The following is a 27,586-nucleotide window of genomic DNA, read 5'->3' as shown; positions in this document are numbered from 1 at the left end:
AGTAAAGTACTCTATGTTCCTAGTAACAGAATACAAGAGTCATAATTCAATAATAGTTTCATATTCTGAAAGGCATCATCACACTGGCAACCCCAACACCAAGGGACACATCTTCAGGAGACTGTGCAGAAGACAGCAAAGGATAGCTTTGGCAGAATTAAAAATAATGCAGAATTTTCTCGCCCCAGGAAATAAAACAGCTGATATCAAAGTCCCCAGTGTGTCCCATGGCAGGAATTTTATGCACAGAGACTATTCGGTAGTCCCAGTTATCTTCACCAATGTGATTTGATATAAAATAAGGTCTATTTTGAGTTTTAGAGCTGAAAACTGTTACTTTTGGAGAATGATTTGTGGCCTTATTTTTTAGAAAGAAAAGGATAAATTTAAATCAGAACTGAACACAGGCATGCTTTGGGGAGAAAAAATATTCTATAAAACTATGACCTTCAGAGTAAAATACTCAGTAATTCTGAGTATTATATGTTTAAATAATTACATTGAGAATTTTATTCACATTTACTTATAGCACTAGCTTTTTTGCCCATTTCCTTTTTTCTTGCACATGTAATCTTAAATATCATCTTTAGAGAAGGTGAAATTAAGTATAGTAATACTTGATTAGACTGTGGCTCATAGTATATAGTCTTCATCTTGCCCTAGGGTATGTATCATTCATGTCTGAAAGAATATGGAGTTTTTGTGTATTCTTTTTTTTCCACAAAAATCAATGATTTGCAGAAATGTTCTATAATATACAGGAAGCCATTTATCATTGATGTGTCAGAAATAAATTCACTATATGTACTTATAATTTACTAAATCAATTATAATTTGAATTACCTTACTGTTTTCAATCTTCAAACAAAAATGATATTAAATGAGTTTCAGGGTTTTTCCATTAATTATTTATATTCTGATCAACACTGTGTTCTTTTCCTTATTACAAGGCCAAAAATCCAACCCCTGATTCTGATCAGATTCCATTCTAGCCTTTGAGACTTCTAGCTCAACCGCAGACACCATGGAGTGAAGGCAAATTTTGACTTTACATATGTTGTTAGACAAAGTATCAATTTATGCTCGGTGATCTGTTCTGTTCTCACTGCGGAATATTCAACATGGGAAAGCCATTGCTAACCTCCTTGCAGACAATCTTTTCTTAACATAATTTAAAATTTGAGTTCTAGGTTAATAATTCTACAGTAACATGTCAAAGCAAATGAGCAATTACTTCATTCACCCTCTCGTAACAATTTGGTAGCTCTTTTCAATGAAAAGATATGATAAAAATAAGACATTTCCAACCATTAAGAATTATACTGACTGTTTCTAAGCTAACCCATACAGCAACCGATGTGGGAAACAAAGGCAGAAGAAAAGTTGTTAAATTTCCTTACTACCTACAGCCATCAATAAGTCCTTGAAACAGGCACAATGATATTCCTCTAGGAACACAACTGCCTCAATGTTAGCTGTTAACACTTTGCTAAGGGCAAATGGTAATCCTAGTCTGACCTGCCCCCCCTTCAGGATCCTGTAAGTCTACTTTAACATATAAAAATTCCTTTGGGGGCGCCTGGGTGGCTCAGTGGGTTAAAGCCTCTCCCTTCGGCTCGGGTCATGATCCCAGGGTCCTGGGATCGAGCCCCATGTCGGGTTCTCTGCTCTGCGGGGAGCCTGCTTCCTCCTCTCTCTCTCTCTCTCTCTCTGCCTCTCTGCCTACTTGTGATCTCTCTCTGTCGAATAAATAAAATCTTTAAAAAAAAAAATTCCTTTGGAAAATTCCTTTATCTCTAAACCCCCCAAGATACATGTTGGCAATCATCCCCCAAGCATATGGCCCACTGATAGACATCTGAAGGGTCTCATGACTAAGGTTTTATTAGACAGTAATAAATGACCTTTTTCCAATGATAGCTAGCCCTTTCAAGGACCTGGAAACCTTGCTTCCAAATTCCTTAGAGACTTACGCCATCCCTAACCCCCTCCCAACTTGAAAGTATATAATGGGGCACTCCTCATGACCCAGGTGCAGCTCTTCCTGCACACAGGTCCTGTCCTTGTGCTTTAATAAAACCACCTTTTTGCACCAAAGATGGCTCAAGAATTCTTTTTCAGCCAGTGGCTTCAAAACTTCATGTCTTTCCTACATCAGCAACTACTATATGTAGGAAATTACCAATGACAGAAACCAGTGGGGAAAAGAAAGTCAGGAAAGCAAAAATATCCCAGGGTCTTTCAGAGACTTGCTATTCACCTGTCAACCTTCCTTCCCATCCCCACCCTTGAAAGTAGGCAGGCGACGGTTGCCTTGACAAGGAGAATGGGACAGATTTGGTGTTTTGGGAACTCTGCGCTAGTTCATCTGTTGCATGACTTTTACTGGACTCCTCAATCTTTAAATGATGTTCTTCCTTAGACTAATCCACAGTGCTGTGAACAAGTCCAGGACACTCGGTGAAGCTTCTTAAAGGGATTCTGATTGACAGCAACACCAGCTAAGGTCTCAACCAGTAGCCTGAATTAACTGCCAGACTTGTGTGCGAGGGAGCCATCAGGTACCCTGTTTTCTAACCTTTGAGACTTCTAGCTGAGAGCCCAGACATCATGGAGCAGAGGCAAGCCATCCCCACAGGCCCTGACTGAATGTCTTACAGCCAAATGTGTGAGCATAATAAATGGTTGCTTAAGACACTAAATTCCACAATCATAATAAATCGAACACTAGTGAGATCTGCCTATTAAATTTCATATAATAATAGATGTTTATTACTAATTTCATATACTATTTTATGCAACTTTCCTCAGAATATGCCAAGCATCATGTGAAAATTATGATTTCAAGTATAAAATAGGTGTTGAAGCTATATGGAGAAATACATGCTTAGGTTTTTGTCCAAATTAGCAAAATTGGGAAAGACTTATGGTTTAAATTTACTACTGTGCTTGATAAAACAATTGGCTTATTATACCTTCTGAACAATATCTGCAGGCTTACAACAGCAGAAGTAATGCTATGCGGAGGAAATTATTTTACATTATTGTCTCCCTATGTGTAAATACACACTTTTTTTTTTCTCAAAAGAATGGTAATTTTGATGAGAACTAACCATTTATTAAAAACAAACCTTGCAGGTGCCTGCAAGGTGGCTCAGTGGATTAAGCCTCTGCCTTCGGCTCAGGTCATGACCTCAGGGTCCTGGGATCGAGTCTTGCATTGGGCTCTCTTCTTGGCAGGGAGAATGTTTCCTCCTCTCTCTGTCTACCTGTCTCTCTGCCTACTTGTGATCTCTGTCAAATAAATAAACAAAATCTTTAAAAAAAAAAAAAACCCTTGCTTATTACTTACTATATCCTGAAGCCCTAGAGCAAATTAGAGGAAAGCAGTCCCTTTGAAGCACATTTTGTTGAGACCTAACCTTTATAAGAAAATTTCTCTTGTGGGTGCCTGGGTAGCTCAGTGGATTAAGCCTCTGCCTTCAGCTCAGGTCATGATCCCAGGGTCCTGGGATAGAGCCCCACATTGGGCTCTCTGCTTAGCAGGGAGCCTGCTTCCCCCTCTCTCTGCCTGCCTCTCTGCCTACTTGTGATCTCTCTCTGTTAAATAAATAAATAAAATCTTTTAAAAAAAGAAAATTTCTCTTAAATAAAACTCTTTAGAAATAATCAAATTAAAATTACACAACTATGAGAGTGTTCAGGTATGTATTAGTCTATTTTCATTACCTATGTAATATTGTTAAGCAGTTATGAAAAATGCTAAAAATGCACTCATCTAACTTATGATGATGTGACTGAATTTTATCAAGTTCAAAAATTATGAACGAGATCACTATTATGTATAAATGAGTTTTACATTCTATGTCTATAATTTTTATAATCCCATCTGCCATCTTAGGATACTATCTGACATATTTCAGTCCTTGTCCTCTGAGATTTACAGTGATGATATAATAATTCCAAAAAGTGAACCAATGATTAGCTATGCTAATGGCACTAGAAGCAACAGATTAGCAGGGAAAATGGAACGGGAAGTATATTGATAGGTATGCACAGCAGGTGTTTGAACTGAATAGCTTTAATCTCCTTTGACAAAAAGAAATGTCCTTCATCCAGTAAGCTGAATTTATCCTGGTTAAGATTCACCTTCAGCAAGCTGTGGAGAAGATAAAAGAGCCAATACCTGAAGACAACCACACCAGAACCACATGCATTTCACGGGTATCTCCCGATTAGTAAGTGACTTGTCACCATCTCCTGTATCCACATATTGAAAAATGTACAAAAATGGCCAAAAAGCAAATGATCAGTGTAATGTAAATAAAAGGGTAGCCTTTTGATTTTCTGTTTGTCTCTACTTGTGACTCTAATTAGTTGCCAAGAACAGTTTCTGAAAAAGCAGCCAGTTGCTTCTCAATCCATGTGTGCAATAAAGGTACAAAAGTGAGTGCTGTGCTCAGAGAGAGAGGGAGATAGAAAGAGAGAGAAAAAAAGATCCCCGAAGAGCAGCTGCAGGCAATACAGTCTGAAAAGCAACATTATTTTGAAGCTGTCATGTAGGACAAAATGTTCAAGGTAAAATTTTCAAACAGATAAAAACACAATTTCCTATTCTGTCAGAAAATGCATGGGTAACATTCCATTTTGTGATACCAGGCAATCAGTACATAATGAAAGAGACTAAATAATGACACCTATTTGGGGACCTATATTCTTTACTGAGGAAGATTATTATCCATCATCTATCTATCTATTATCCATCGATCTATTCCATGAATACCTCAAAAATACACTTGAGGTGCCTTGAAATAAATGCACAAATGAAAGGTCACCTAAAATAATTCATGCAAAATGAGATAAAACAATAGGAAATGAAATGAGCAAATCATACCAAGAAGCAGACCAGTTGAAGAAAACTTATAATACATGCTATCAAACCTATTAAAAGTAGATTTGGGTGCCATACTAGTGGAAGAAAACTACTACTAACAAAAAGAAAGCAAGCAAACAACTTTTTAAATCATTTGGCCATTTAGTCATGTAATTTTCCAGCAAAGGTATGTTTACATTTCAAAACTTGTCTAAAGACATCATTTTATTACATTATATATAAAATGTAATATGTATATATGTAATAAAATGATATAGATACATATATATATATATATATATATCCATCCTACTGCTCTGTTAGCTCTGAAAAAGTTTCCAATATATATTGAAAATATTTTTGTTAGTTGGTTTTAATAAAAAATGGGGCTAATCCGTAACCTTACTATCAAAACTAACAATTTTTTTCAATTAATTACATAGTATTTGTGAATAAGGATTTCTTGTTCTATAAATTTCATAGCAAGAAATATTTACAATAAACATATATTTCCAAACTGACACAGTACCACCAAAAAATATAGAGTATAATAAGATCATAGACTTAAATAAAATTTTGCAAATTTAAAATACTTACATTATATATAATATTTATACCTATTTATGTGTAAATCATAATCACCACTAAAAGGAAGAAGAATTTCTAAACCCTCCAAAGGGTCTGAGATACAAACATTCTTCTAACTTTGAAATAGACTTATTTTCTGGATCTTGCATTTTCTTGTGCTAGAGACTAAGGTGAATAGTTGAAACGGGAAAAAAGCCAAAGTTTGAAAAAAAGAAGTTGAAGCTTAGATATAAGTTTTGTGGTTATAAACGCTAGAAGAAAAATAAAACATTTATGTTATAGTAAACCCATTTTCCAAAATCATGAGTATATTTACTCAATGTGTAAATAGAAAAATCACTTTTCCTGAAATCCAACTTACTGAAACTTGGAAGCTAACACAGAAACACCAAGGCTTTTGTAATTGTATTGCTACTTGCTTAAGAAAAAAAATAATATCTAGATTACATCATATAAATTAAAACTACTAACTAGTAACTTCAGGTGTTTTATTTCTTGAATCCTTGATATGCAGTTCTATTTGGGTCCACAGAAGAGAAATAAAGGTCAGAGTTCAGCATTTGAAATATGCTGGTTCCGTCCCTTGGACTCTGCAGTATATATTCATGCTTGATTAGATTATAGAACCAGTTCAGAGTAAGTTTGATGGAGTTTTATAGTTCTGAAATGATCTTAAAATCATCTTGATGCATTTGGAGGACAAAACAGATTTCATGATTTATAGGTTATTAATAAGATACCATTATTTTAACCTTTATATTGGCTGATGATTTCAAAGATACCTCCTAATTTAGAAGGTGTGGGAAAGAGGTATTTTTTATTTATACACTGATTATGAGAAAATGAACAGCGAAGACCTTCCTCAATCTTAAAAATGCTAATCGGGGTTTCCAGGTCAAATGGAAAGTATTCGTACCTACCCTTACATGGCAGTTCCTAAAATTTAGAGAAGGAATGGAAACAATTTACTTGATAGCAATGAAGAGAATGATAGGGGTGTTCATTTGCAGATGAGAAACTTCACCACATAACTGGAAAACAGAGAGCAGACAGAACTGGGCTCTCACATGACAACTGACCAGAAGAAATGCAAAGAGTCCCAGACTCAAAACACTGAGCAATACAGAGAGTGGTCATGAAAACTGGAGAAACTCTCAGTTTGTGAATAAGAAGTTTCCCCACACTTCACCTTGCGTGCAGAATCTAGCAGCCAGTCTACCTTTATCTACTTCCACTATTTATCTATGTCTTTGTCTCTTTTTTAAATACACACACACACACACACACACACACACACACACACACACGGGGTGCCTGGGTGGCTCAGTGGGTTAAGCCTCTGCCTTCCGCTCAGGTCATGATCTCAGGGTCCTAGGACCGAGCCCCACATCCGGCTCTCTCCTTGGCGGGAAGCCTGTTTCCTCCTCTCTCTCTCTGCCTGCCTCTCGCTGACTTGTGATCTCTGTCTGCCAAATAAATAAATAAAGTAAATGTTTAAATACACACACACACACACACACACACACACTCACTCACTCACGGATGCACATGGGCACACATGTACTGTTCTCTGAAGAAACTGAATGAACTGCATGGTGAGAACTATAGTGGATAGTGTGGGTGGTGAAAACTTGAGAACTCTCCATGTTCAAATGTTTCAGTCCCTCCCCCCACACTAGGTACCAAATTCTTGCACACTCAGCTCCAAGCCAAGTGGGCCAAGTGACACAGTTTGCCCATATGAACTATGTTCCCAGTCTGTTTCTTAGGTGCCACATTATGTAGTGATGAACAAATAATGAAGGCTCACTTGTAAATAGAGAAAAGCCTGGAGCTCAGCAGAATAAGACCAAGTGCATGAGAGAAAGCTAGATCCGGAGAAAGCAAAGAAGTCATGGAAAGTCTTTTTTAAATAGGGTGTCTGTACCTTCAGAGAAAGCTAGAAAGCTTTCAGGCTCATAAGAATAACAGAGTGGTAAGAAAAATAGAGAATTAGAGAAGATAAAGGACCCGGGCACTAGAAATATGATGAAATAAACATTTTAAACATTTGGGAGTTAATACTGTGGGAATTTTCCTGAACACAAATGGACAAGAATTAAAATTTTAAGATAGCTGATGAAAAACATAAGACAAAAAAATCCATTTTCTGCTAATAAAATTATTGGTTTAGGACATTTAGAATCAAGCTACAGAAAAAGCATGAAAAACTTCATTAGAGTTGTGATTGGAGTGTAAGCATAAGCATATCCAATAATATCTAAGTGTATTACACAAAAGGCATGAGTTGTGGAAAGTTCTGTCATGTACCATGTGTGGCAAAAGGAGAATGTTTTTTTAACCTCTTTTTACAATGCCAGACATTTTTTTCATTTGGCATGACAGCAAAAATCACGATCTTAACTGGACACCAGTTTATTGACCATAACACCAATCATTAAACATATCTCTATCCATTTTCAATTTTTTGTTCTTAATAATAAGAGATTCAATTTAGTAAGAGCTTATTATGTTCCAGACACTGTACAAAAGGTTTTACACTGTTATATTAGTTTCAGGTATGCAATAATAATTCACCAATTCAATACATTACTCAGAACTTATAAGTGTGCTCTTAATCCCCTTCACCTATTTCACCCCTGCACCCCGCACCCCCCACTGATCTCCCCTCTGGTAACCACCAGTTTGTTCTCTATGTTCAAGAGTTGTTTGATTTTCTCTTTTCTTTGTTTTGTTTCTTAAGTTCCGCATATGAGTGAAATCATATGTTATCTGTCTTTCTCTGACTCATTTCACTTAGCATTATACCTTCTAGATCCATTGTGTTGTTGCAAATGGCAAGATGTCATTCTCTTCTCCATTGAGTATAACGTTTGCTGTGGGTTTTTCATGTATGGCCTTTATTATATTGAGGTGTTCCTCTAAACCTAATTTGTTGAGTTTTTTTTTTAATCATAAATGGAAGTTGTGCTTTGTCAAATGTTTTTTCTATATATACTGAAATGATCATATATGGCTTTTGTCCTTTCTTTCATTAACGTGATGTGTCACAGCAATTGACTTGTGAATATTGGACCACCCTTGTATCCCAGGTATAAATCTCACTTGATTGTGGTGAATAATTTTTTTAGTGCATTGTTGGATCTGGTATGTTAATATTCGTTGAGGATTTTTGCATCTATGCACAGCAGAGCTTTCAGCCTGTAGATCTGTATCTTTGTAGTGTGTTTATCTGGTTTTGGTACCAGGGTAATGCTGGCCTAAAAGAGTGAATTTGGAAGCTCTACTTCTTCTATTTTTTGGAACTGTTTGAGAAAACTAAGTATCAACTCTTTAAGTGTTTGGTAGGATTCACCTGTGAAGCAATCTGGCCCTGGACTTTTGTTTGTTGGGAGTTTTTTAAATTTTTGATCCACTTTTATTGCTGATAATCAGTCTGTTCAAATTTTTCTCTTCCTTCCTGAGTTGATTTTGGGAACTTACAGGTTTCTATTAATTGAACCATTTCTTCTAGGTTGTCTAATTTGTTTGCCTAACTTTTCATATTATTCTCTTATAATCCCTTATTTCTGTGGTATTGGATCTATTCTGGAGAATGTGTCATGTTTACTTGAAATGAAAATGTATTCTTCTGTTTTAGGATGGAATGTTCTGAACATATCTGTCCTATCCATTTGGTTCAATGTATCTTTCAAAGCCACTCTTGTTGATTTTCGGTTTGAATGATCTAGTCATTGATGTAAGTGGGGTTTTAAAATCCCCTATTATTGTTGTATTACTATCAGTTATCTTCTTTCTGTTTGTTATTAGATGCTTCATGTATTTGGCTATTCCCAGGTTGGGTGCATAAATATTTATAATTGTTTTATCTTCTTGTTGGATTGTTACCTTTATGATTATCTAGTATCCTTTTCTCTTGTACTCTTTGTTTTAAAGTCTATTTTGTTCAATGTAAGGATTACCATCTTGGCTTTCTTTTAATTTCCATTTTCATAAATGTTTTTCCATTCCTTCGATTTCAATGTGCGTGTATCATCTGAAATGAATCTCTTATAGGTAGCATATAGATGGGTCTTGATTTTTTTATCCATTCTATTACCTTATGTCCTTTGATTTGAGTGTTTAGTCCACTTACATTCAAAGTAATTATTGATAGGTATATGGTTATTGCCATTTTGCGGTTTGTTTTATGGTTGTTTATGTAGTTCTCTTCTTTCCTTACTCTTCTTGCTTTCCTCCCTCATGGTTTGCTGGCCCTCTTTAGTGATATACTTGGATTCCTTTCTCTTTATTTTTTGCATATCTATTACCAGTTTTTGATTTGTGATTACCATTAGGTTTATAGACAACATCTTATGTGTTTAGCAGTCTACATTAGGTTAATGGTCACTTAAGTTTGAACTCATTCTAAAAGTACTAAATTTTTACTCCTCTCACACTCACATTTTAGGTATATGGCAACATAATTTACACCTTTTTATTTTGTGAATCCCTGGATTGATTTTTATAAATATAGTTGATTTTACTCTTTTGTGCTTCCTACTTTTCCTACCCTCACTATGATCTTTCTTTTCCACTAAGTCCCCTTTACCAATTTTTGTGAGATTGATTTAGTGATGAATTCCTTTAACCTTTTTTTTTTCTTTTTTTGATACAGGAAACTCTTTATCTCTACTTGTCTTCTGAATGATAGCTTTGCTAGATAGAGTATTCTTGAATGAACATTTTTTTTTCCTTTCAGCACATAGACTACATCAAGCCACTCCCTTCTGCTCTGCAAAGTTTCTCTGGAAAAATCAGCCGACAGTGTCATTAAGTTTCCCTTTTATGGAACTGTTTTCTTTTCTCTTGCTGCTTTAAAAATTCTCTCTTTACCACTACTTTTTGCCATTTTAAGTATAGTATGTCTTGATATGAACCTCCTTCAACCTCCCTTGATTTTGTTGGGCACTCTCTTGCCTCCTGAATGGATCTTGATATCTGTTTCCTTTCCCAGATTCAGGAATTTTCCAGCTATTATTTCTTTAAATATATCTTCTGTCCCCTTTGCCTGCTCCTTCTGTGATCCCTATAATGCAAATGTTATTACATTTGTTGGTCACTGAGTTCCCTTAATCTATTCTCATTTCTTACTATTCTTTTACCTTTTTGTTGTTCAGCTTGGTTGCTTTCCATTACTCTGTCTTCTAGATTGCTTTACTCCTTGATTCTACTATTTATTCCTTCTAGTGTATTTTTAGTTTCAGTTACTGAGTTCTTTATCTCTGATTGCTTCTTTTTTTATGTTTTCTGTCCCATTGTTGAAGGTCTCCACTGACATCCTCCACTTTTTCTCAAGTTCTGTGAATATCTTTATTACCACTACTTTAAATTCTCTATGGGGCATATTACTTACCTCTGTTTCATTGAGCTCTCTCACTGTGATTTTGTCTTATTCCTTCACTGGAATATCTTCCTCTGTTTCCACATTTTCTAACTCTCTGTTTCTATGTGTTAGGAAAGTCAACTATGTCCTCTTGCTTTTGAAAGTAGTTGCTTTGTGAAGAAGTGGTCCTGTAGTGGCCTGTAGTGCACTGTCCCCTATTCATCAGATCCTGGTGCTTCAGCAGTGTCTCTTATGCATGTTGCACGTACCCTACTATTGTGACTGAGTCATGTTTGCCTTCAGTCCAGTCATCTGCCATGGTTTTCTTTGCCTATTGTGGGAAGGGTTCGGTCCTGGCATTAGTGGGCCTGTCTGGGCCTGCCTTGGTCAGTCTAGGCATTTGCCAGAGATGTAGTAGCACTGAACCACAGGGGCACTCTCCCTGTTTTATTCTTTGAAAAGCTTTTGTTGGTAGGATGAGCCTGAAGTCAAGCCAGAAATCCACCCCAGCCTACTACTGGGGCCACAGTTGAACAGTGGTTTTCTTCCACTCTCCCTCAATCTGGATCCACTTTAAGGTAGTGCTGATCCCTGTTGTGGCTGCTTTCATACTCCCATGCTTGCGGTGCCACTTTGGATGTACTCCTGCCAAGACTGGGATAGAGAGAATGTGTCCACAGAAGAATATCATGGTAGAGTTCACAGTTAGCAAGCTAGGTGGAGTGTTCATGCTCTGCTGGTTTTCACAGGTGTCCATGTATCTAGGAAGTGGGGTAGAGCAGGGAAACACCACCTGCCAGCTCTTTAATTCTTGGAAACGTCTCCCGAAGATCTCTGGCCCTCCAGCACAAGTTATCTGAGGTTAGTAAACCAATCTCCCTTCTATATACCCCAGGTGTTTTGTTTTGTTTTTTAAACTGCTGCTTCTGTGTTGTATCTCAACGGGGCTGTTTGTTGTGCTATCTCTTTAAGGGCAAGGACTCTGTTTCCTATCACCCTCCGGCTCTCCCAGAAGCTAGGGTCTGATTTTTAAAGTTCCAGAGGTTAAAAAAATAAGTTAAAAAAAAAGTTCCAGGTGTTAAGCCTCACTAGCTGTAAGAACTCAAGAATTTAATTCTTCTGTTTTTCAAAGCTCAGTGTTATAGAGATTTGTCTTCCTAATGTGGTGGGATGCCTAATGTGGGGTCTGCTCATCTCTCTCCACACCTGTGACATCCTTCCTCTCCATGGACAGTTCCAGAGATCAGTTTGGCTCCCAACTAGGTCTCTGCCTTTGTACGCACTTTGATGTGTCCTCTCTCTACATTTAGCTGTGGAGAGTTTGTTTTGCCAGTCTTTGGGTCATCTTCTACATTATTTATTCTGATGTGGGTGTTATCTTGATGTATCCATGGAATGAGGTGAGCCTAGAATCCTTCTATTCTGCTATCTTCTCTGGAAGTCCCTACCTATCCATTTTCAATACCTCCAGAGATGGACCTACTTTGGTATGTAATGCCCAAGGTACACACACCCACATGCACATGCAAACTACTAAGAGTAGTCTTTTTATTGGCCTCTGTGTTGCCTAAAATACCTAATATACTTTGCACATCTATGCGTAACAAACATCTGTTAAATTCAGTTGTATTTAGATAGATACTGAAAAAAATTCCAGATAACAGAGCACGTTCCTGGACACTAACCTATGCTGAATCTATGGAATGCTCTTTGTCCAAAACAAAACTGGGTAAGAGTATTCTTTTTAAAGAACTGTGTATCTTACTTTTGGAAATTCAACTTTATTGTAAATAAAGTAAACAGTCTTTTATTCCTATCTTTCCTGTTGACTAGAGGCAGAAAGAACAAAATCACTGTAACATGAGGATAAATATAGGCCCACTCACAGCTGTACTACCAGTCATTAATCAAACAGAAATTTAAGCATATTGTGTAAACTGATGCTGTTTTCTCAATAACTCTACTTAATAGGTTAGGAAGTCAGGTACAAAATTATTTTATAATCACTGTACTATGAAGCATATATTCTTTCTTTAAAATGGGATTTAAAAGCTTTAATTGGGATTCACATTAGTTAAACTGATAATTTCCCAGAGAATTTCAAATGATAGTCCTGGGTTATTAATACAGCACATCTTTAGACCTGGTTCATCCTTATATCCCACAGATCTACCACTGCCACCACTACTGCTTGCTGTTTCTTTATGTGCTCTAAAATTTCCCAATACTCCATCATTCCCCCAAAGATTTTTTTTTTGTTTGGAGTTGATTCCTAACTTCTGTGCATAGTCAGGGTATAGACAATTTATGTTTTCTTATATTTCAAGTTATGCTTCTCTGAATATTGGTTATGATCCGAAAATTATTAGATACAGTGGCCCTTATATCACAGATTTCATAGAGCTTTGCTACCAGTAGTGCTAGTGACTTGGAGAATCTGAGGTGGCTCCAACTCTGGAGAACATTCTATGTCAAGGGTCTTTATGGATTTCTTTAGGTATAGAGATGTGATGGGTTCTTTTTCATGAAAAGAATTCTTTTCATATGCTAAAGTGGTAGTATTAAGTTTTTCACAGTTTTTATGACTTTATCTCTTTTTTTTGCATTCTTTTAATTATAAAAGTTATATCTCTAAAATAGGAACCCAATATTGAGTGGAACCAAATGAAGTAGATAAAGGGCAAAATAATTTAAAATATTACTTATTTTTCCTATTCTTTTATTACAGCTCTAGTGGCCTAAATGACCTTTAATTAGCACCTATGTAATGCTTATGAATGAGAAGGGACTATGAATATATGGATAGGGCAATTTTTAAAAAATATTAAATATAATTGTACAAATTGTTCTTCAAAATAGCATTACTGGGTGAGTAATTATCTTGGAATATTTGAAAGAGTTTCCTGTAAATTTGCTTTACAATTTAAGTCCATATACATTAAGGGAGTTTAATGAGCACAACCTGTTCTTGGAATTTAGTCAGTGACTCATAATAGATGTGTGAATTACATGATCCTGACAATTTTGGAACCTGGAGAAAAGTTACATAAAGTGCTGCAATTTTTCTCTCTGGAAATAGAGAAAATTTTTCTCTCTATGGAAATAGGGACTGGAAATAATATATTAAAGCACTTTTCATGTGATGTTATAAACTTCATTGTGAATGGACAAATTCATGGAAGCTGAAGTGCTGAAATGGTACCCCTGAATGGCATCTGTGCACTACAAACACCCACAGAAAGGTTCTTCACGGTGATGCAGTGCACTGACTCAGCATTCAACTGGCAGAGTGACAATGAAATCATAGGAAACCAGTAACAACTACTCCACCAACTTCTCACTGTGTGTAGGAGGAAGATGAAGTATTCAAGAAATGCTCTAATACCTGAAATAATAGCAATACTATGGGTAAGAAATCATTTAACATGTAAATTTTTCCGCATCTATTAATCTCAAATAATGATGCTAATAAACGTATGGTTATTTCTACTGAATATATGAGAACAGAAACAATTGCCAATTAGCAACAGAGCTAAGAATATTAATTCCATTTTAATATATTTTATTTCTATCATACCACCCTGAAATTAGGCAGCAAAAAGCTCTTTGTTTAATGAGAATGATTTCCAAAATAAGTTTTACTACCAGAGATGGAAATAACACAGGCAGCACGATGGAGCTTTTCCCATTCTATCCTCTCCTCTTCCTAGTTTGAACCTTTAGCACTTAGTTGGGGCAGTACAAATCTCCCTATCCTTTAGAAGAGTAATATGGCACTTAAAAAAAAAAAAAAAGAAAAAGAAAAGAAAGAAAACCAACTTATTATCTGTGTAAGGTTGCCCAACTAACAACTCTGAGTTTCAGTTTCATTGTCTAGAATATGTAATGTTAACTGTTTCCTTGCAGGTAGTTATTAGCACTTGAATGCTTGTAAAACTTAGATACTAGTCAGTAAGTGAAAGATGTTATTTGCTGCCTGCTCAACCTAGAGATCCCTCTTGGATGGCACTGGTGAGCCATCATATGACCATAATCATCATATGACCATAATTCAAGGGGAAAACTCAGAAAACATCTTTCCTCAGTAGGCACATAGCAGCCCTTGCAAAATTTATACCCCCCCTTCCTCACTCAACCCCAAAAATCTATTTCTGAGTTAACATTATTATCTTTTCCAGCTGCAACTGCCATCAATCCTGTACTGAGCCGACCAGTACTTCTTTAGCAAACCTACCTGCACCGAAGTCATTTTTACTGACAGGAGACATTGTTTCATGAAAATTGCATTTGATATAGCACTATTCCGTAAAACTTATAATGTATCAATATTAGCATTTGACATAAATAAATATAGAACTGACTCTATAAAATATAAAATTCTAACAATAGGATTTAGATGAAAGGAAAGATAAGTGTTTTTAGCATGTCATGTCTCCTAGTATTACACTTTTTAAAATGTCAATATTGTAAGTCCTTACCCTTTGCCTAGAGAAAATTGCTTTCATGCCAGTAATGAAGAGAAGCACTTCTGATATGTCAAGTGATTTTTAATGCTCAATAACAATACTTAGCACTTATGTAGAAGTTTTCATCTTCAAACCACTTTACTGGCATTAAACAAATTCATGACGTTGTTATTTTACTCACAAGAAAATCCATGGAATAGATTTCAGATTCCAAAATAGGAATGGTACAGGCATATATTTCACACAAATCACATGATGATAGATCATTTTAGGAAGTTAGTGAATATTATGTCAGTTGTAAACTTCATTATTTGTAAAAGTAACATGTTTTTTTTACTGTCGAGTATGTGAGAATACAAAGAAGTGTCAGGAAGAAAATAAAATCACATGAATTATTCCCAATATCATGGTACATAAATAGATATTCATGTTAACACAGTTTTTTTCTCATTTCTAAATATAAATGTATGCATGTTTATGACATGTAGACTTATTTTCATAGTGTGCATATTCTTTGTAAATGTGATCAGAATGAGTATCTAGTTTGTTGCCCTCTTTTTTCACTAATTTGTATGAATATTTTTTAAAAACTCAAAAATGATTCTTCATTCTCATATACATTAAAATTATGTGAAGGCACCAAAATTTACTTTGTTATTTTCTCTTAGACATCTAGGTAGCTTTCCTTTCATTTTTGCTTAATAGTAATGGATATCTTTTCACACATTTTTCTGCCTTATTTATTGATTATTTAGGAATATAAATATATCTGTTAAATATATCTGTTAAGATGTCATCTCCCCCTTCCACCCCTCCCCACGCCATATTTAGGTTAAGTTTTAGGAACTGCTGGGTCATAGCTGCAGTATATTGGTACAGGCGCATAATTCTGAAAAGATGGTTTGGTGGCCAACATTAAAGAGTACTGTGGACTTAGTAGAGAGTTTGGGAGTTACAGATACAGGGAAAAAATGGCTAAGGTCTTTAAATAAGGCAGTGTCACGATCAGACTTGTGCTTTAGGAAAAAAAAAATCACTCTTCACAGCAGTTTTGAAGAGTTTTGTTTTTGTTTTGTTCTGATGGAAGGGATTTTGCACTGGAAATAGAAGATGCTGGCAACTACTGTAATCATCCATGAGAGAAAAGGGAATGGCTACTATACACAGTATCAAATAAAGAAGCCACTGATAAGACATCCTCTTCCTTTAAGGATGCTTGAAGCCACATGTGAATCGTCAACTTTGAAAATGCCTCAAAGCTAGTAGTTTTGAGCTTCTTCATCTTGCTCAGTAATCGTCCTGCTCTTCCCCTGCTTTCAATATGCATGTAGAGAAGGTAAATCCATTTCAGTCTTTTAGTAAGTCAAATATAGAGATTAAATATTTGCAAATGGACATGAAATATCATATCAAAAAATGTAATGTGTAGAGCTAGGATTTAGGATTTTGGATTATTCATAGTTCAAGATTTTTTAAACCAGTTCTTCTCCAGTGTTACAGTTCCCTTAATTCAATGTACAAACATTTAAACTCAGGTGATTAAATTATAGGAAATCAGTTTCCCTAAGTCAGTAAACTCTTAAAATAATTTAGTTGAGACCATTCTTACTTTAAGTCACATTTTAAAAAGTCATGCATTGTACCAATAGCTACTTTGAAAAAGGAAGGGCTCAGTGTTAGTTTTCTTTTTTTTTTTTAAATCTAATTTAATTTGATTTTTTTCAGTGTTCCAAGATTCATTGTTTATGCACCACATCCAGTGCTCCATGCAATATATGCCCTCCTTCATACCCACCACCAGGCTCACTTAACCTCCCAACTCTCTCCCCTCCAAAATCCTCTGTTTCTCAGAGTCCACACTCTCTCATGGTTTATCTCCCTCTCTGACTTCCCTCAATTCACTTTTCCCTTCCTTCTCCTAATGTTCTCCATGTTATTTTTTATGCTCCACATGTGAATCTACATGATAATTAACTCTCTCTGATTGACTGATTTCACTCAGAATAATCTCCTCCAGTCCCGTCCATGTTGATATAAAAGTTGAGCATTCATCCTTTCTGATGGAGGCATAATATTCCATTGTAAATATGGAGTATAATCTCCTTTATCTATTCATTTGTTGAAGGGCTTCTTGGCTCTTTCCACAGTTTGGTGATTGTAGCCATTGTTGCTATGAACATTGGGGTACAGATGGCCCTTCTTTTCTCTACATCTGTATCTTTGGGGTAAATGCCCAGTAGTGCTATTGCAGGGTCATAGGGAAGCTCTATTTTTAATTTCTTAAGGAATCTCCACACTGTTTTCCAAAGTGGCTGCACCAGCTTGCATTCCCACCAACAGTATAAGAGGGTTCCCTTTCTCCACATCCTCTCCAACACTTGTTGTTTACTGTCTTGTTAATTTTGGCTATTCTAACTGGTGTAAGGTGGTATCTCAATGTGGTTTTGATTTGAGTATCCTGGATGGCTAATGATAATGAACGGTTTTTTCTTTTGTCTGTTAGCCATTTGTATATCCTCTTTGGAGAAGTATCTGTTCATGTCTTCTGCCCATTTTTTGACATGATTATCTGTTTTTTGAGTGTTGAATTTGAGGAGTTCTATATAGATCTCGAATATCATCCCTTTGTCTGTAACATCATTTGCGAATATCATCTCCCACTCCATGGGTTGCCTCTTTGCAGAAGCTTTTGATCTTGATGAAATCCCAAAAGTTCATCTTCACTTTTGTTTCCTTTGCCTTTGGAGACATATCTTGAAAGAAGTTGCTCTGGCCAATGTCTAAAAGTTTACTGCCTATGTTCTCCTCTAGGATTTTGAGATTCCTGCCTCACGTTGAGGTCTTTTTCCATTTTTGAGTTTATTTTTGTGTATTGTTTAAGAGAATGGTAGAGTTTCATTCTTCTATACATAGCTGTCCAATTTTCCCAGCACCATTTATTGAATGGACTCTCATTTTTCCATATTTTCTCCTGCTTTGTCAAAGATTATTCGACCACAGTTTTGAGGGTGCATATCTGGGCTCTCTACTCTGTTCCACAGGTCGACGTGTCTGTTTTTATGTCTGTACCATGCTGTCTTGGTGATTACAGCTTTGCAGTAAAGCTTGAAATCAGGCAACATCATGCCCCCAGTTTTGTTTTTCTTTTTCAACATTTCCTTAGCAATTCGGGGTCTCTTCTGGTTCCATACAAATTTTAGGATTGTTTGTCCCAGCACTTAAAAAATTGCCGGTGGGGGCACCTGGGTGGCTCAGTGGGTTAAGCCTCTGCCTTCAGCTCAAGTCATGATCTCAGGATCCTGGGATCGAGTCCTGCATCATGGTCTGCTCAGCAGGGAGCCTGCTTCTCCCTCTCTCTGCCTGCCTCTCTGCCTACTTGTGCTCTCTCTCTGTGTCAAATAAATAAACAAAATTAAAAAAAAAAAAAGAAAGAAAAAGGAAAGAAAATTGCCAGTGGAATTTTGACCAGGATGGCATTGAAAGTACTAGAAGTCCTAGCAATAATAATCAGACAACAAAAAGAAATAAAAGGTATTCAAATTGGCAAAGAAGTCAAACTCTCTCTTTGCAGATGACATAATACTTTATGTGGAAAACCCAAAAGACTCCACCCCCAAACTACTAGAATTCATACTGCATTTCAGTAATGTGGCCGGATATAAAATCAATGCACAGAAATCAGTTGCTTTTTTTTTCTAAGGATTTGTTTATTTATTTGACAGAGAGAGAGAGAGAGAGAGAGAGCGAGAGCGCTCACAAGGAAGCAGAGCAGCAGGCAGAGGGAGAGAGGGAACCAGGCTGTCCACTGAGCAGAGAGCCTAATGTGGGACTTGATCCCAGGACCCTGAGATCATGATCTGAGCCAAAGGCAGAGGCTTAACCCAGTGAGCCAGCCAGGCATCCCAATCAGTTGCTTTTTTATACACTAAAAATGAAATAACTATAGAAAGGGAAATGAGAGAATCAATTCCATTTACTATAGCACCAAGAACCATGAGATACCTGAGAATAAACCTAACTAAAGAGGCAAAGGATCTGTAATCCAGGAACTACTGAATGATCATGAAAGAAATTGAAGAAGACACAAAAAGATGGAAAAGCATTCCATGATCATGGATTGGAAGAACAAACATTGTTGATGTTAGTTTCCTAAAGAATTTAAAGAATTAAAATTATTAATATAAATATGAAACACATTATGCCATATTTGAATAAGGCATATTGGCCTTAATTGGCAATAATTGTTGTCTCTTCATACCTAACAAGTTGTTAATATTCCAGGCAAGAATCTCACAAGACATGTTCCAAAGGAAATAAGTTACTTGCTGGGGGATGTCTTTAACACAATGATGACTGGTAAGATGCTTCTATTAGTTTGTTTCTGCAATTGTATGATTAATATAGTAACCTAAGCTTCATAAGTATGTATGATACTTTTCCATATATTCTAAAATTCTACATAACATTTATACTGAAAGACATCATTCATCCTTTGTCTTTACTCAATCATCACCATTGGTATTTTACAATCTGTCGCTCCAAAGTGATGCTCATTGACTTAGAAGCACAGTTGCAATTGTGTCAAATTTTATCTAACCCTACACCTGTCAACCAGGAATCTACTTTTCTTTCTGTTTTCAGAGTCCCTTTCAACAGCTGTGTTGCTGCATTTTAGAGCACTTGAGGGCTGGGGTGGGATTATAAGGGAAAAATACTGTCATCCTGAAAGCAATTTTATGGCCAGAACTACTGCATCAGTTTTGCTCTTGTTTTGCTGTTGTTTTTGTTAAGAGTAAAGATCTAGCTAGCAACTGAAGTGCTCATGGTATAAACAGCAACAGCTGAGATCCAGCATAGTAGCAATATTTTGGAAAGGAAGGGGAGCTGGCATGAAGGTTAGCCTGGATATAATATAGTGAGAATGGATTCACCACTTAGTCATAGAATGGCAACCACTACAACAAAAATGGGTATAAGTTTCATATTGAACTTAGAACTTACTTTCAACTGTGTAGCTCAACTAAGAGGAATCCCAAAAAGATGAGTTTCGAAGTTTCGCATTATGGCAGATACCCAGGAAACAAAGTTTTAAGCTGTTAAGAAAGATATCATATCTGTGTTGTCAAAAGCTGAAAATATAATGACTAATTCTTTGACAATGATGATCTAGGTACACATGTACTATAATAATTATTTTTATTTCAGATGAACTTCACATAACATAAAACCTCATCATGTTAATCATTTTAAAGCATATAATACAGTGGTTTTTAGTACCTTTTCAATGCCATGCAATCATTACACTATCTAGTTTTGAAACTTTTTCATCACCTGGAAAGGAAACCTCTTGCCCATTAAGTAGTTATTCTCTACTCCTCCCTTCCCCAGCCCCTGGAAACCACTAACTGGTTTGCCTCTTCTAGAGGCAAATCATGTAAACAAAATCATATAAAATGTAGCCTTTTGCACCTGGCCTCTTTCACTTAGCATGTTTTCAAGGTTCATCCATGTTATATAGCAGGTATCAGTACTTCATTCTTTTGTACAGCCAAAAGATATTTCATTGTATGGATACACTTTATTTTCTTTATTCATCTATTAGTTGATGAACAGTTTGGTTTGTCTCCACTTCTCCCCTATTACAAATAACACTGCTTAGGAACATTATTGCACAGGTTTTTGTGTGGACATATGATTTCACTTCTCTTGGATACATATATAGCAGTGGAATTGCTGGACCTGTGGCAACTCCATCTTTAACTGTCTGAGGAGGAACAGCCATATTGCTTTTTACAGACACAACCATTTTACAAGCCAATTAACACCACATAAGGGTCTAATATTTCCAAATCCTTGTCAAAACTTGTATTTAACTCCCCCCTTTTATTAGAGCCATGCTAGTGGATATAAAGTGGGTTTTCTTTGTGGCTTTAATTTGCACTTCCCTAATGACTAATGATGTTTAGTCTTTCAAAGTGCTTTTCAGGCATTTGTTTATCTTCTTTTGAGAAATGTCTATACAAATCCTTTGCCCATTTTTATTGGAATTGTTTGTTTCTTCTTGAGATTTTTTTTTAAATGTGGTAAAATATAACAGACAATTTACTCTTTTGACCATTTTAAAGTGGTTAAAATTCAATTCAATGGCATTGAGTACATTCAGAATGTTGTGCCATCACTACAGTCTAGTTCCAGAACTTTTTCATGGTCCCAAACGAAAATACATACTCACTGAGTAGTTATTCCTTATTCTACCCTTTCCCTACTTCTGGAATCACAAATCTACTTCTTGGTTTTTTGGATTTGCCTATTTTGGACATTACATATGAATGGAATAATAAAATATGTGATATTTAATGTGTAGCTTCTTTTACTTAGCATATGTTTTCAAGGTTCATCTGTGTCATAACATGTATCAGTATTTCATTCTTTATAATGACTGTATAGTATTTCATATTTAGATATACCATATTTGGCTTATCCATTCATCCCTTGATAAACATGTACATTATTTCTATTTTTTGACTGTTGTGAACAGTACTACGATGAACATTTGTGTACAGTTACTTGTTTGAATACCTGTTTTCAATTCTTTTGGGTATATACTTAGGAGCGGCATTAGTGGGTCATATGGTCATACTATCTTTAAATTGATGAGGAACTGTTTTCCACAGTAACCGCATCTTTTTGTTGAGTTTTAAGAGTTATTTATATGTTCTGAATACTAGAACCTTGTTAAACACATAATTTGCAAGTATTTTCTCCCATTCTGTGGGTTGTATCTTTACTTCCTTGATAGTACACTGCTGTGATGTGCAAAATAATTTTGATGAAGTCTAATACATCTATTTTGTTGTGGTGGTAACAGTGTTGTGGTTTTAGTTGTTTGTGCTTTCATTTCCTTTTCTAACATTATGAAGATTTATATCTATATTTCCTTCTAAAAGTTTCATATTTTTAGTTCTAACAATTGGTCATTGTTCAATATTTAATTAACATTTTTGCTTAGTAAGGTAGGCGTCCAAATTCTTTTTTTTGGGGGGGGGCAGATGGCTATCCATTAATCCCAGAATCCTTTGTTGAAAAGACTATTCTTTCCCCATTAATGGTCTTGGCATCTTTGTCAAATACTATTTGGCTATAGATGTCTGGCTTTCTCAATTCTCAATTACATTCTATTGGTTTATTTATATGTCTATTCTTATGACAGTACCTGTTTGGTTTTTGAAATAAGAAAGTACAATAAAAAATTTTGTTCTTTTTCAAGATTGTTTTTGCTATTTGGAATCCTTTCCAATTCAATATGAATTTGAGGATTGGCTTTTCAATTTCTTCCTCAAAACTGGCTGTTGGGTATTTATAGGGATTTCACTAAATTGTAAATTAGTTTGAGGAGTATTGCCATTTAACAACATTAAATCTTCTGATTCATGACTATAAGATCTTTCTATTTATCTGACTCTTTAAATTTCTTTCAATAATGTTTTTTAGTTTTCAGTATATAAGTCATACACTTCTTCCTAAGTATTTTCTTCTTTTTGATGTTATTATAGATGGAACCAGTTTCTTCATTTTTTTTTTCAGATTGTTTGTTGCTTGTATACAACAATGGAGCTAATTTTAATATATTAATTTATATCTTGCAATTTTGCTGAACATGCTCATTAGCATGCTATTAGCTTTAAGAGTGTGTTTGTGAGTACTTCAGGGTTTTCTGTATATAAAATCAAGCCATCCATAAATAGAAAATATTTCACCTCTTCCTTCCCAATTTTGATGCTTTTTAACTATTTTTCATATCTAATTGCCCTAGTTACAACTTCTAGTTCAGCGTTGGATAGGTATGATGAAAGTTGACACTTATTTTTTTCCTGACTTCAGGGGGAAAACTTTCATTCAGTCTTTCATTATTGGTTTTTCATAGATATCATTTATTGGGTTGAAGAAGTCCCCTTCCATTCCTGGTTTGTTGGGTCTATATATATATATATTTTTAATCATAAAAGGCTGTTGAATTTTGTCAAATGTTTTCTCTGTATGTGTTGAGATGATCTTTTTTTTTCCCCCTCTTTACTCTATTCACATTGAGTGATGTTGGAAAAAAACTTGTATTGCTGGGATTATTTCTCTTGATCATTATGTAACATTTTTTTCAATATACTGATAGACTCAGTTTGTAAGTATATGCTGAAGAATTTTACATCCATCTTTGTAGGGGATACTGTAATTTTCATTTCATCTGTAATTTTCATTTATTGTGCTATTTGGATTTAATTTGCAATCAGTGTAAGGCTGGCCTCAAAAAGACTGAAAAAGTGTTCTTTCTATTTTTTGGAAGTGTTTGAAAATGAATAACATTAATTAATCTTTAAATTTTTGCTAGGAGATTTCTGGAAAGATAGCAGAGTAGAAGTATGCTAAACTCACTTCATCCCATGGACACAGCTCGGTAACAGCCACTTGAGTGTAATTAACCCAGAAAACAGCCTGAAGACTAGAAGAGCAGACTTTCCACAGTTAACCCTAGAGAGGAGACCACACTGAAATGGGTAGGAGGGTTAGAGATATGTGTCAGGAACCAAACTCCAGCTGAGACTAACCATAAATGGGAAGGGTAACATAAGCATAGAGAAGGGAGAGGAGCATACCTCACATTAGTCAACCCAGACACAGGGGACCTGCACTGGGAAGATGGGTCCCTGCAACATTTAGATTTGAAAACTAGTGGGCCTTGACTTCAAAGTGCTCAAAGGAAAAAAAAATCTGCTATTAAGAATACTCTATCCAGGGGCGCCTGGGTGGCTCAGTAGATTAAGCCTCTGCCTTCACCTCAGATCATGATCTCAAGGTTCTGGGATAGGGCCCCACATTGGACATCTGATCATCAGGGAACCTGCTTTCCCCTCTCTCTCTGCCTGCCTCTGTCTACTTGTGATCTCTCCCTCTCTCTTTCTGTGTCAAATAAATAAATAAAATCTTAAAAAAAAAGAAGAATACTCTAACCAGCATACTAAGAGGGATGAAGAGCTTCCCAGACAAACAAAAATCAAAGGAATGTATCTCCACTGAACCAAGCATACAAGAAATGCTGAAGGGGTTCTTTTGAGTGAAAAAAAAGGGTTGTAACCAGGAATAAGAAAATTATGAATGGAAAAAATTTCATAGGTGGATACAAATAAAATAATAGATTAATTGCTTACAAATATAATAATCGATTAATCACTTATAAAATAATAGATTAAAGCACAAAAGCAGCAAAATCAGTTATATCTACACATTATCAATCAAGGGATTCACAAAATAAAAAGATGTAATGACATCATATACATAAAACATGGGGGGACAGAGTAAAAATTTTGTACTTTTAGAATGGATTCAAAATTAAGGGACCATCAACTTAATACAAACTGCTATATGCATAATATGTTTTATATGAGCCTAATGGTCATCACAAATCAAAAACCTGTAATACAAAAAAAAAATAAAAAGAAAGGAATTCAAGCATATTAATAAAGAAGTCATCAAACCATAAGGAAAAAGAAAGAGAAGAAAAAAACAGAAGAACCACAAAAACAACTGTAAAACACTTAATAAAATGGCAGTAAGTAACTATCAATAATTACTTTGAGGGGCACCTGTGTGGTTCAGTCAGTTAAGTGCCTGCCTTTGGCTCAGTTCATGATTCCAGGGTCTTGGGATTAAGCCCTGCTTCAGGAAAGGATAAAAACCATACGACAACTCAATAGATTCAAGAAAAGCATATGACAAAGAGCAACTTCTGTTCATGATAAAAACTCAACAAAGTAGGTATAGACAGAACATACCTCAACATAATAAAGGCCATATATGAAATACCCACAACTACCATCTTAATTCAAAGGTTAAACACTGAGAGCTTTTCTTCTACCATCAGGAACAAGACAAGGATGTCCACTCTTACCACTTTTATTTAATATAGTACTGGAAGTCCTAGCCACAGCAATGAGACAAGGGAAAAAAAGGCATCCTAATTGGTAAGGAAGACATAAAACTCACCATTTGCAGTTACTGTATATAGAAAACCCTAAAGACTACACCAAAAAAGTACTAGAACTTATATATGAAATAAGAAAGTCATAGGATATAAAATTAATATACAGAAATCTTTTGCATTTCTAGACATTGATAATTAAGTAGCAGAAAGAGAAATTTAAAAAAAAATTCCATTTATGATTGCACCAAAAAGAAAAAAGCACTTAGGAAGAAACTTCTCCAAGGAGGTGAAAGATCTGTAGTCTCAAAACTATAAAACACTGATTAAATAAACTGAAGATGACACAAACAAATGGAACGATATTCCATGCTTGTGGACTGGAAAAATACCAATATTGTTGAAGTGCCCATACTACCAAAAGCAGTCTATAGATTTAAAACAATCCCTGTGAAAACACCAACAACAGTTTTTACAGACCTAACCGAAATAATCCTAAAATTTGTATGGAACCACAAAATACTTTGAATAGCCAAACCAGTCTTAAAAGGAAAAGAACATAACTGGAGGTACCACACCCAAGATTTCAAGATATACTATAAAGCTGTAGTAATCAAAACATGGTACTGGCACAAAAACAGAAACATAGATTTGTGGTACAGAATAGAGAGCTCAGGAATGAATCCAAACTTATATGGTTACACTGTATGGTTAATTAATCTTCCACAAAGGAAGCAAGAATATTCAATGGGCAAAGGTGTCCTCAACAAATAGTGCCGGGAACACTGGACAGCTACATGCAAAAGAATGAAAATGGACTGCTTTCTTACATCATACACAAAAATAAACTCAAAGTGGATTAAGCACCTGAAATCACAAATCCTGGAAGAAAAAAGTCAGTAGTTTCTTAACATAGGCCACTGAAACCATTTTAAAGGGGGACCTGGGTGGCTCAGTTGGTTAAGCGTCCGACTTTCCATCTCAGTTCAGGTCTTCATCTCCAGGGTTGTGAGTTCAAGCCCCACAGAAAGAAACATTTTTCTAGGTAAGTCTGCTGAGGCAAGGAAAACAAAAGCAAAATTGAACTACTGTGACTAAAAAATTAAAATCCAAAATATGTACAGAATTTATAGAACTCAATATTAAAAAACTCTAAATAATGCAATTTAAAAATGGGCAGAGCACATGAATAGACATTTTTCCAGAGAAGGCATGGAGAGGGACAAGAGACAAATGAAAAGATGCTCAACATCACTAATCATCAGGAAAATGCAAATTAAAACTATGAGACATCATCTTATACCTGAAAGAATGACTAAAATAAAAAACCCAAGAAATAACAAGTGTTGATGATGATGTGGAGGAAAAGAAACCCTTATGCCCTGCCGGTGGGAATGCAAATTGGTGCAACCACTGTACAAAATAGTTATGGACGTTCTTCAAAAAATTTTAAATAGAATTATCACAAGAATGATTAATTCTATTACTGGATATGTATGTAAAGAAAATGAAAAAACTGATTCAAAAGGATACATTCACCGCTATGTTTATTGCAGCAGTATTTATAATTGCCAAAATATGGAAACAATCCAAGTGTCCCTCCATAGATGAATGATTGAAGGTGTGACATATATACTCTGTAATGTTACTCCGCTATAAAAGAGAATGAAGTCTTGCCATTCACAGCATCAGGCTCTAATGTAAAGTGAAATATATCAGACAGAGGAAGCCAAGTACCATATGATTTCACTTGTATGTGGAATTTAAGAAACAAAATGAACAAAGAGAAAAAGAGACAAACAAAAAATACAGACACTTCAATGCAGAGAATCAACTAGTGGTTGCCAGGGAGGTGAATGGAGAGATTGGGAAAACAGATACATGGGATTAAGAGTGTATTTATCTTGATAAGCAATGAGAAATAGATAGAACTGTTCAATCATTATATTGCATGCTGAAGCTAATGTAACACTGTAGGTTAATTTTACCCGAGTAAAAATGTAAGAAAAAAAGAAAAAGAAAAGTGCTAAAAATAAAACATAATGCTAGAAATACCATCTCGCCCTGGGATTTTCTTTGTACGAAGATTTTAAATTACTTGTTACAAGTGTATTCAGATTTATTAACTCTTTTTTGAGACTGCTTTGGTAGTTGGTGGTTTTTTTTAAGCTATTTGTCTATTTCAACTATGTTATCTAAGTTGTACAATTGTTTATAGCTTCTTTTATACTTCCTTTATACTCTTCATATGTTGTTATTACCACAAATTTTATCTTTATACAAAGTATGGTCATGAACATAAGTTAACAAGTAATGCTTTCTGC

The sequence above is a fragment of the Mustela nivalis genome (genome assembly GCF_964662115.1).
Source record: "Mustela nivalis genome assembly, chromosome: 2".
Classification (NCBI taxonomy): Eukaryota; Metazoa; Chordata; class Mammalia; order Carnivora; family Mustelidae; genus Mustela; species Mustela nivalis.
Note: the sequence above shows the minus strand (reverse complement) of the source record.